The 11,718-nt window shown below is 43.9% G+C and overlaps 1 protein-coding gene across 1 annotated transcript in view; it reads right to left on the bottom strand.

The window, feature by feature from the left end:
• ZNF804B (zinc finger protein 804B) overlaps positions 1–11,718 on the bottom strand; it is a 1,022,517-nt gene that overhangs the window by 16,256 nt on the left and 994,543 nt on the right. The gene's annotated exons all lie outside the window — the stretch shown is intronic.

The following is an 11,718-nucleotide window of genomic DNA, read 5'->3' as shown; positions in this document are numbered from 1 at the left end:
ATTTAGGATAAGTCTAAAGACCTGGCTTTTTAACCTGTAATAGGAGTCTACCGTTGCTTTACCTAAGGGATAATAACTAGCGCCAGGACACCTCCAGGTAACCGCTGCGCTTTATAAGTTCCGATAACATAACATTGACATGCAGTAGTGGTCTGTAGGAAAACACTTATGTAGCGTAATCAGACAAAAACAATGAGGTTCCGCTGTATAAATGATATACGTACTAATAATATAGTTTTAATTTATCAAGTAACCCCAGCTACTAGCAGGCAGCCATGCATATCTATGTACAATTCTAAAGCAGTACACCTCTTTCAATAGATTCAATGATGGATTGGCCATTTGCGCAGACAAACCTAACCATAATAACAGCAAGGATTCAGATAGAGAATCAAAACATTGGGGCTAGTTTGGAATATCGTGAGGCACCAACCATAATTTTGGAGTGGCGGAGGCACTCCCAGGGCCAACACAGCTAAGGCTCACCTCGCCTAATTTGAGTTTGGTTCACTTGAGGAGAATATTCGTTAGAACTACTTAATGTTGAAGGGCTGCCATGGCAGGGCACCATAAAGGGCTGGATGCATTTGTTTTTGTTTTCCAAAAACATATCCCCAAGGTTGGGGTAGTTTTGGGGAAAAAACGAATCAATTTTCCTGAAGCAGTTAAAATTTCACGCAGCTCGTTAGAGGCATTAATTATTTTTTCTTCCAGAGTCTACCAAACCGTGCATGAAGGTCTGTGGAGGACATAACAGCACTGGCAGCAATGCTCCTAATAGTGCAAGGCCTCTGCCATCATGGAACTGGCAGATCTGTTATAGGTGGTCTGCCACAAAGGTGCTTCTGAATGGACAGCCACCTGAGGCGGTACAATTGAATAGAAAATGAGAACCAGTAGACAGATGTGCAAGATATTCACTGAGATTTGTCAGAAAGCCTGTTACTGACTTCCAAAAGCCACCAATAGACAGTAAAAACATAGTTTGCAACAGTCTCCATGAGATAGGTTGTCAACATCTTAACCATACACAAATATCTCCTAACGAACATTTTCTAATGTACATCTAAACCCCCTCTCAATCACTGCACCCAAGAATTACAGTTAGGATAGTACATTAATTAAGTTCTTAAATATTTTAGAATTGTTTCCCTGGGCATAGGAATTAAATGCAGATGAAAGAGAAGTAAATGTCCATGTCGGATTGAAATAAGGGGCCTCTGTATACTGGAGTCTAGGTTTGACATGAAGCCCTTGATAGCGCTTACTGGTCATAAAGTGGACTCCTTCCTTGGCATCCTTCCTCTTCTTCAATTATTTATACAAAGTTTTAGGGTGTGGAACACCCAAACAAAGAAGGGAAAAAGGTGCTTTCAGGTTGTCCATGAGGTCAGTGAGCAAAGAGACGTATATCAATGCAACCAGAATGACATGAAAAGAGCATTGTGCAGAGAAGTGTGCACTGACCGTCAAAGAAATCTTCTGGAATGTTCTCATTGCAAATATGGAAGGAAATGTTTTCTATTTCCTTCATTACTCATCACTGTCAAGCAAAGTATTTACATATGTTGAAATTGCAAACATTTTCCAGAAGGCCAAGGGTAACTTCCAAATTAATTACGATATAATGCTAAAATGATGTACAAATACATGCTTTGCTGATAGTTGAAAAGATAATGAAGGCACAGTAAGAACCTTTCTGGTACATAAGACATGAAAAAGGAAAATCTAAACAGGTTTTCTGCATCCTGAATACTTCTGTTTGGGGGCTCAAATCTTTAGGTAACTGCTGTGCTTCTTCTAGAGCAATTCCCTGCAAATACTCCTTTCGTTACTTGAACCTGAAGCCAGTTAAATGTTCTGAGCTTTGGACTTCAATAGAATATATATATATCAAAGACTGAGGTGTAATCTGTGTTAGAAATGGGATTTCTGGTTGGCTAGGGCATGTGCCTAAGCCAAGCAGAAACCACCACTGTAGTCAGGGCAAGGGAGTTACATTCTGAAGATAACCCCTGCTCACCCCCTTGGTAGCTTGGCAGATCAATCAGGCTTATCCCAGAGGCGATGTGTAAAGCATTTGCGCAACCCACACACACAGCAGCGACACACTAGGCACACCACAATATAAACTCCACACAAGGTTATATCAAAAATAGTCTTTGTATCACTGATAAAACACATTAGAGCATAATCACATATATACACTGTGCCACCTGGCACTAGGTATTACTTTACAAGTGATTATATACATGACCGGGCCAATCGGGCCACTGTCATACCCTCACATATGTTACAGTTAGTGAAGATAGCCAGTACTACTGGTAAGACTGCGTCTAACAACCTACATTAGGCACCAAGCATAAGAGCACTTCCTAGTATAACATGTTATGCCAGACATATTCAGCAGCAGTGTACTATACTAAAGATGGCACACATGGGTACTAAGCATAACACATTGTGCCTAAACATCTGCCACAGGGCACCATAGTAAACACTGGCAGCAGCAGCCTATTCCATAAACACATCATGCACCCCCTTTGGGATAAAACTGCACAGTGAGATATATATTGTCACCACCTCAGGGCATCACCTATACATCGCTGTTGCCTACTGGCCCTCTCTTGGGCAGCTTGGTACCGTTAGACACAACAATGTCCTCAAACTGGCTCCTCTAGCTGCCGATGTAGCCAAGACAACATTCATAATGTAAGGGGGCGGTGGTGCAACTCAACCTTGTCTCCTTCAATGAATGCCCCCACGTTGCAGCTGCCAGGGATCTGGTGGTGCAGCTTTGTAACAAAATAGGCACCAACAGGATGCCTCCCATGCACCACTCACCGGGGCTCCTTCTTTTTGTTTGTAGCTACCCGCGATCTGGTAGTGTAGCTGTAAGTACACCCAGGCACCAAAAGGGTGCCTAGCCAGCCCCACTCACTGGGGCTTCTCTCCCTCGAATGGCCAACCGGGAATGAGGAAGGATGCAGTCGTCAGGAGCCCGCGAGGCTCCGGTCGTCTCCTGTGGGGTCCGTTGAGCCTGCGAGGCTCCGTTTTTGGTCTGCCCCAACACGCAGGGCTTTCCTCTGCCTTCCCTTACTTTGGCAGAAATGCGGGGCTCTCCTCTTCGGCACAGGGAGACCCATCCACCATCAGGCACCAACACACCTGGCTTCCTCTCTTCTGCTAGTCACGCCCAAGGTCAGGCATTCCTCGCCTGGCTTCTCATTTTCACAGAGCGAAGTCTCTGCAACGTTTTGGCTCCGGCAAGACAGTTCCTCAATGCTGCCTGGCCACGCCCTACTTAAGGCCAAAGGCTGCCCAACATGTCTCTCACTGAGGGGCGACAGTCTTCTCAAGTTCCACAAGAACGCGCAGCTCCCCTCGTCACCACGGGAGCCCCGCCCACAAACACGCTGCACCTCCACCTGGCTTCCAGTCTCAGCCATGGAGCGAAGTCTCTGCAATTTCTCCATTGAGGGCCTCTCCTCCCTGCTGTTTTGCTATGAGCGGCCACGCTGCCCTCAAGGTGATCTTAACACCCCGGGGTGGGGGCTAAAGCCCAGACTTCCCTGGCAAGTTTACCACTCCCTTTGCGGTCTCAAGATGTGCGATGTCCACAGGGTCAGGCTAACAAAGATAGATTTTCCTCTAGGCAAAGGGGAGGCACCTCCACTGAATCCAGTGCTCTCTTAGCGCTAAGTCTGCTGAGTACTGCAGGGTGGGATCCCCAGTCCTGAGTTCATTGGGGCAGAGCTGGGCCCAGGCAGGCCAGCTCACAGGACCCTCTAGCAGAGGGGCAGTCCTTTGTGGCGGTTCCTCCTGGCGCCCAGCACTCCTCTTCGCCTAGATCCAAGTAAGCACCAAAAACATGAGGTCTCAGCCCCAATACGTATACTACATGTCTTCTTTGTTCTGCCCTGGCACAGGGCTTGGGTCCCAGTTCAAACCAGTTCTGGGGGGCACTTAACAAGTGCACAATAGTTCCCATTAACAGTGTAGGTCCAGGCCCCAGACACACCACAGGGGGGCGGAGTCAGCATTGTACAAGAAAGGCACAGACATATTCAGGGTCAGGGGCTACTCCTCCCACTACTCCAATATCAGATCAGGCCCATTCAGCCTAGCGCTGACTCACCCAGCACCCCTGGAGCCACTGCACCTCACCAGTCTCTGTCACTCCAGAGCCAGACATGCAATACACAACAGGCAGTCACAAAGACACATAGCACACAGAAATGCCCATTTCTAAAAGGAGTGTTTCTAAAATATTGATAATAAATCTCAGAACACCATTACGCAGCATTTATTACCACTATTCCAAACATACCAAACTTGATCACGCTACTCCTCTCATGTCAGGAATTACCACTGAAACACATATCAGGGAATCCCCAATGTATTCCTATGAGAGGGCAGCCTCACAGTAGTGAGAAACCAAAATGGCTGTTTGTCACTACCAGGACATGCCACACAGTTAAGGTACATGTCCTACCTTTTACCTACAGTGCACCCTCCCCATAGGGCTAGCTAGGGCCTACCTTAGGGGTGACTGATATGTAGTAAAAGGGGAGTCACAGACATGGCAAGCACTTTATGTGCCACGTCACAGCGGCAATAAACTGTGTGCACAGGCCCTGCGATGGCAGAGGCCGGAGGCAGGTTTGAAAGGCTACTTTGGTGGGTGGTGCGAGCAGTGCTGCAGGCTCACCAGTAGCATTTAATTTACTGGCCCTGGGTATCTGATAGGTAAATTAAATATGCCAAACAGGTGTAGACCAATCTTACCACGTTTTACCATATAGAGCACATGCACTTTCCACTGGACAGCAGTGATTAAGTGCCTAGAGTCCTAAAACCACCAACACCAGGTCAGAAAAAATACCAGAAGGAAGGCAAAAAGTTCAGGGATCCCCCTGCAAAAAGGACCAAGTACAAAAATATATATTTCCAACCCAAAGATAAATTCCGAAAGACAGTTGCTAACTATTTCAGAATGTAAACTCAACACATTTAAGCATTGGAAATTCATTAATATGAGGGAATCAGGAAAGAGACAAAAAAGGTTGATATTTGAAAAAACACCAGAACTAAATAGACTGTAATTTTAAAGTACCCTTAAGAGTAAGTCATACCTACTCATAGTCCAGTCTTAATGAACAGGGCTCTATAAATGTAGCATTTCAGACAAAGTAGCATTTCATTCTAGCTTTTCTTCAAATTTTAGGTCGAAAGATTTAGTTATGCAGTAAATGTCAAGAGAACAAGAGTTATTCAGCTCTAATTGATGTTTTGATGACAGCGATTTGTTAAGAAACATAACCAAAATACAACAATCTACACTCTGGGGCCTCATTTACATATATATTTGCGCTTTAAACCCGATTTAGATCTGCAAATAGCATATTTTACAATTTAAACCTGTTTTATTTTTAATTCAATAAAGCAAATTTCACTACTATAAAAACATGTATACACAGAGATGTGTGTGTGAGAGGAAATTTCCATCCCTGGTTGGGAGTAGGCATAATGAGTGAAATGACGGTTTCTGAGAAGGGGCTTCTTTGTGGCAAAATGTATTCCCTCCTCTTCATCTAGCTCGGCCCATCTCTTACATGACTGAGTAATGTAGGAGTATTATTGCTACCTCCCACACCAACCTGAAGCTTTCATGGCTTTCTAAAATTCCAAGAGAGTTACCTATAAAACCTTTCACCCCGTTCCTAATTTGTTTTAGTGCTCTTTCTTTTTCTGGCTTTCTAGTAAGGCTTCTGGGTCACTTTCCTCTGCTAGTAATGTATGGGCATTGTTAGACTTGTCAGCCACAGGGTCTTTTCACAAACATTTTCCATGCACCCCTTTTTTTTCTAAACCAGTCTTTGTTGGCTTTTAAGACTCTATGCAATTTCCCACTGTTAAAAAGTACAATAGAGTTTGTGCTCTCTCCTTAAAACATGGTAAAAGTGGTGTACACCCAACTGGCACATTTATTTTACTTGCAAGTTCCTAACAAATTGGTACTACATGTACCCAAATGTGAAGTCAGAGTTCAAATAAACACTCTTTGATTGAAGATTAATATATTTTATTTATATTTCAAGAAATGCTCACTACAATCATTTAATCCAGCCGATATCTCCAACCACTCTTTCACTTCTGTCCCATTCCAGAAACTCCATGATGCTTGTTGGTTCTACATTCCCTCTGACATCAACCTTACTGACATGAGCTGGCTACCACACCTTTTCCTCCCAATAACAACATTAAACACCGAAAGTACTACATTCACATGGAAGCGTAGGAATTCCATTATATAGATTTCATTACATACATAGCATGAAAATGTCATTGTAATTGATAGGAACTACTTAACCAAACATAATCTATCAAATAAGAAGGGCTCATTGTGGTGAAAATATCTAGTACAGAGGAATACTTACTGCCTATATGCATACATGTAACAGAACATTTCACAACTCTACTTAGATTCCGAATTTTGTTATCCTCCATCTTAATTGCATTCTTGAACAATTTCATTACTTTCAAAGAACTACTAAATTTGGAATATTTCATACTTGATTTTGGAAGTCTTATTTTTACCCAATCTCCCACACACACACACACACCACTGTTCTCTTAACACTTTTATGATCATCAAGTTCACATTTCCTCTCTATCATCTTGCATTTCTATCTGTGTTCCACATCCATCTCTCCCAATATCGGTTTCCCAGTGTAGCCTCTCTTCTTCTTCACCTAACTCAGACACATCATACAACTGGGTTACCTTCCCTCAAAGAGGTCAAAAGAAGATCTTCCATTTATGGAGTGAGGAGTCAATCTATGCACTCTAAGTTTCTCTTTAAATTCCTCCATCAAACTTTTGCCACAGACCACTGCACACTGAATGATTTCTTTTAAAACATTGTTGGGTCTCTCCATCATCCCATCAGTTTCAGGGTGAAACAGCCCTGTTGTTCTACCTATGAGTTATTCTTCTTGCTACAGGTATTCCTCCATCTTTCTTGAAATCATTGGACACCATTATCTGTTAGCAAGGAAGACAAAAACCCTACCAAACAACTCATTTAGAAAACAAATGACATCACTCTTCTCAACAGAATTGACAATTTGAGCCTTCGAGATCTTGATTAAATAGCTATGGAAGTCAAGATATAACAGCTTGTTAGACCTAGCTTCTTTTGGTGCCATTTGCTTCTGACCTCCTGTTTTGACTGTGTGTTGAGCTTCGTTTGTGCTGGTTTTAGAGCTCTGGGTGTTTTTTACTTCTGTCTAATGCTAAAGTGTATGTACTTAGTGTCTAAAATGTAATGGCATTTAATTTCTCCCCAATTAGCGTATTTGATTTATTGGTAAGCCCCTAGTACAGTGCACTACATGTGCCCAGGGTCTGTAAGTCAAATGCTAGTAGTGGGCCTGCAGCACTGATTGTGCCACCCACATGAGTAGCCCTTTAAGCACGCCTGGCACTGCAGAGCCTGTCGACCTGGAAAGTATACCTACATGCTAGGCTCTAACCTTCACTTAGGTAGCCCCATGGGCAGGGTGCAATGCATTTAAAATGTAGGACACCTGATTTCCAGTTTTGCATGCCCTGGTGGTGAAAAACTGCTAAATTTATTTTTAACTTCAGCAAGGTGCATCTCTCCCATAGGTCAGCATTGAAACTTCCTTGTAACACTTTACAAGTATAACTTCCAATCGGGAACAGATTTAACAACTGAATTTGGTGTCTCTAGTCTCACAATTTAAAAACACATTGTTAGAACTGGGGGTCTCTAGTTGGCAATGGCTTGCACCGTTGACCTAATAGGGACCCTTGCTTCTAGTCAGTGAAAGGGGATTACACTCCTGGATAACTCCTGCTCACCCCCTTGGTAGCTTGGCACGATCAGACCGACTCATCTCAGAGTGTAAAGCAATTGTGAACACATACAGTAATACAGTGAAAACACTACAGATGGACACCACACAGATTTTATAAAAATAAGTATTCTTGATATAGACGTATCACAAGAACACAAATGACAAAAAATCCACAAGAATGTAATCAAAAATAATACTTCAAGATGGTAGAGGTAGTTCAAAAATATGTTCTTCGCTTAAAAGCAGTCTGTAGCAACAGATAACCCCAACTGGAGTTATCACGACGTCAAGGTCAAAGAAATCCCAAAGTACAGCGCCGACCGCGAGGTGCGCGGGATGGGGACCAGAGTCCAAACAAACCCACACAAAACACTACCTTGGAAAAGCGGAAACAAAGACCGCTCACGGCGTCGGGGAGATGCGGTGTCGTTGGCGCTGTGCGGCGTCGGTTCCTTGCTTCGGGGGGAAATGCAACGGGTCCTCGAAGCTTGCGCAAAGCAGTGGAGGCGTCGGTTCCTTACCAGAAAGGAGGTGACATCACGAGGGCGCAGAAACCACGGTTCCGTACGATGTCACGATGTCGATGGATTCTTGGCCACCCACGTCGAGGATCGTCTCCGCGATGATGTCGGCTTCGGAGTCGATGCGGCCCAGCAGCAGGCATCGGGCCTATGTCGCAAGTCAGAGCAGCGCTTACGGCTTATGGCAGGTTACGATGTCGCTAGCTGGCATCGATGTGGCAAGGCGTCCGGCGTCGGGTCTGCGTTGTAAGTCGGAGCCTCGCTCACGGCTTCGAGGCAGAGTATGGCGTCGCTCGCCGGCGTCGGTGTTGCAATTTCCTTCTGTAGCAGCTAGAACAGCAAGTTCCAGGTGCAGGCAAACAGAAGGGGTGAAGTCTTTTGTATCCCTGAGACTTCAGACAGGAAGCAAGCTCAAATTCAAGCCCTTGGAGAAATATTCTGTAAGATGACGAAAGTTCCTTAAAGTTCTTTCTCCTTTCTTTGGCAATAAAGAAACCACTGTAGGCCAACATAGCAAACAGCACACTGGCAGAGGGGCAGTCCAAACTCCTGCAGCTTCCTTGGTTCTTCTCCTTGGCAAAAGTTTGTCTTGTTTTCCCAGAAGTGATCTAAAGTCCTGGGGTCCGGGCCCCAATATTTATACCAGTAAATCCTTTGTCCTCTGAAGGCAGAGGGTCCTTTACCTTGTCCAAACCAGTTCTGTGTCCATTCTGCCAGTGCACAACATCTTCCTTTGTCAGTGTGGGCCAGGCTCATCAGACGCACCACAGGATTGGAGCCAGCATGTGGAAGGCAGGCACAGCCCTATTCAGGCCCAGGTGCTACTCCTCCCACCACTTCCAATTCAGATAGGTCTATTCAGCCTTGTGCTGACTCACCCTGTCGCCTGGAGCCTCCCCAGTCCCCGTCACTCACAAACCAGACACGCAATATACAACCTAGCAGAGGCAGTCTGGATGGTTAGGTAAGAAAATACCTACTTTCTAAAAGTGGTATTTTCAAACACAGAATGTTAAAACCAACTTCACTAAAAGATGTATTTTATCATTCTGAGTTCAGGCATACTAAATTCGTTTTTCTACCGTGTTCCCTGGGCAAGTTAGGATTATAAAATGTTATAATCAAACTGTCCCTTCTGGCCTATGGGGACAGGTAGCCTTGCAATAGTGAATAACGAAATTGGCTGTAATTTCACTATCAGTACATGCTACACACATCAGGGCATGTCCTACCTTTCACATACAATGCACCCTGCCCGAGGGCCTACCTTAGGGGTGTCTCACATGTAGGAAAGGGATGGTTTAGGGACTGGTAAATGGGTGAACTTACCAAGTCCACATGGCAGTACTAGACTGCACACAGGCTCTGCAATGGCAGGCCTGAGACACACTTTAGAAGCTACTTCTGTGGGTGGCATAATCAGTGCTGCGAGCCCACTAGCAGCATTTGATTTACCAGACCTGGGCACACATGGTGCACTGTACTAGGGTCTGACAAGTAAATTAAGCCAATCATGGAGTCACTAATCCATAACAATAATTTACAATAGCGAGCATATGCACTTTAGCACTGATCAGCAGTGGTAAAGTGCCCAAGTCATAAAACCAACAAAATCAGGTCAGAGAAAATACAGGAGGAAGGCAAAAAGTTCAGGGATGACCCTGCAAAAAGGGCCAAGTCCAACATGAATCTTTTAGTGAAGTTGGATTTTAAATTGCAGGTCTATAAATGCCACTTTTAGAAAGTTGACTTTTCTAATTGGAACCATTATGTGCCTCTGCCTGTCCCTAGAATACACATCTGGGTTGGGTGACTTCTGGGCTTTATGAACTCGCTCTAGACAATCAAACACAAAGGGAGCTTAGGTGTGCCTTGCAAATCCTTATGGGCACCACCGGGCTGATGGGTCTTCCTGAGCTAGAGTGGTGGGAGGAGCGGACACTTGCACCTGAATAGGGCTATGCCTGTCCGCATGCAAAGAGCTGCATACCCCCTTATAGTGTATCTTGAGGCAGGGCCAAGAAGGGTATAGTCCTGTGCCTTACAACGATCTATCTTTGAAGTCTCCCTACTTCAAAGGCTAAAATGTGTATAAATACTGGCAGTAGTGGCTGGTGACAGTTGAAAGTGGTGTGTGTAAAAGTCCAGGATCAGCGACCTGTGGTGGGTGTGCCTGACCGTCATAAGAGAGATTTGGGGATGTTCTCCCCTTAAAAACTTTTTTTAAAGAGTGAAGAAATGGTGCCTTTTCAAGGAAATCTGAGAAAGCAAGAAGATTATAAGGCAATCGTGAAAGTGTAGTAATAACTTCAATACAGAGATTTCTTATGATAATGATGTAGATAGCTGCTTATTCAGTACAACTAAAGAATTTTTAAATCACTTTAGATGGATTTATTTGAAGAGGTTCCCTAGTTTTAGTGTTAGCAAATAATCAAAATAAATGGTAGGAAGAATCACCTGTTATTGTTACTCACTATAACATGAGCTGCTTTTGCTATGTGAAGTGTGGGACAATCTTGCTGTGGTACAGTGTGTGTGTAAGGAAATAGTGTAGGATATAAACACATTTCTAACTCAATGAAATTACCTGCAAATAAACTGTATAAACTGATCTAAAAATAGAGTATTAATTTTTCTAACTAGCACAGGATGAGCAACACAGTGATTTAACAAAGAGTCATGTGTTATGGTGCTCGTGTAAAGTGCTCCATATACCTTTGGGTCGAGTTTCCACTATATAAAACTGCACAATATATTGCAGAAAGCACTAATTAAAACATCAAAACTTGTAACACAGTCACCGCCAATCATTAATATCCTGTGCAACAAAATAACATTTAAAAATCTTTTTTAGAAGATATTCTGTAACATCTTGCAAGTTAGAAAACCAGAACAGATGACAGTTTATTCTGTCGCTGTGTGCTGCAGATCAACATGCACAGCACATCTGGGAACTCCCTGGCCTGGCCACAAGGCTAGCATCAAAGGCAAGGCTGGGGCCTCCTAGGATTTTCCTTTCCAAAAGTTCACACTATACTCTCAGGCCATACATACTTATTTCCATTTTGAATCTGCTCTGTTACCAGGCCCATTGTTGTTTGATTCCCTGACAAATTCCTTAAATTATTTGCTTGCATTTGGGAGGGGCTGAAAAGGCTGCTTTCCTCAAAAAAACAGCCATTTATCAGGCCATAAACACTGGGCTCAGGATGGGCGGTAAACTACTTTGGACTCTGGAGAATAAATTCCATGTGTTTGATGCACAGCACAACTAGTCAAGTGAAGCAAACAAAGACTCCTGGGGCCGGGGC

Source organism: Triturus cristatus, chromosome 10 (assembly GCF_964204655.1).
Source record: "Triturus cristatus chromosome 10, aTriCri1.1, whole genome shotgun sequence".
Classification (NCBI taxonomy): Eukaryota; Metazoa; Chordata; class Amphibia; order Caudata; family Salamandridae; genus Triturus; species Triturus cristatus.
The sequence above is the reverse complement of the archived record's forward strand: the minus strand, read 5'-3'. Positions and strand labels throughout refer to the sequence as shown.